We start from the raw sequence: 203 nt of genomic DNA on the forward strand, positions 1-203 counted from the left end.
AAAAACCCCAGAAACCCCAAAATAAACGGACTGTTTACCAAATTTTTGTAGGTTTTTTCCCATCAAGACAATCTTGGCGAGACCGCCCCCTAAATCCTTCTTTTTCACCTTTGATCCGCGTCTGACCATCAATCTCTGAGGCCTTAAGACGGATAATTCATCTTGATCCACATTCATCACGAAGGACCCGACCGTCTTCATAT

This window comes from Penaeus monodon, chromosome 28 (assembly GCF_015228065.2).
Source record: "Penaeus monodon isolate SGIC_2016 chromosome 28, NSTDA_Pmon_1, whole genome shotgun sequence".
Lineage (NCBI taxonomy): Eukaryota > Metazoa > Arthropoda > Malacostraca > Decapoda > Penaeidae > Penaeus > Penaeus monodon.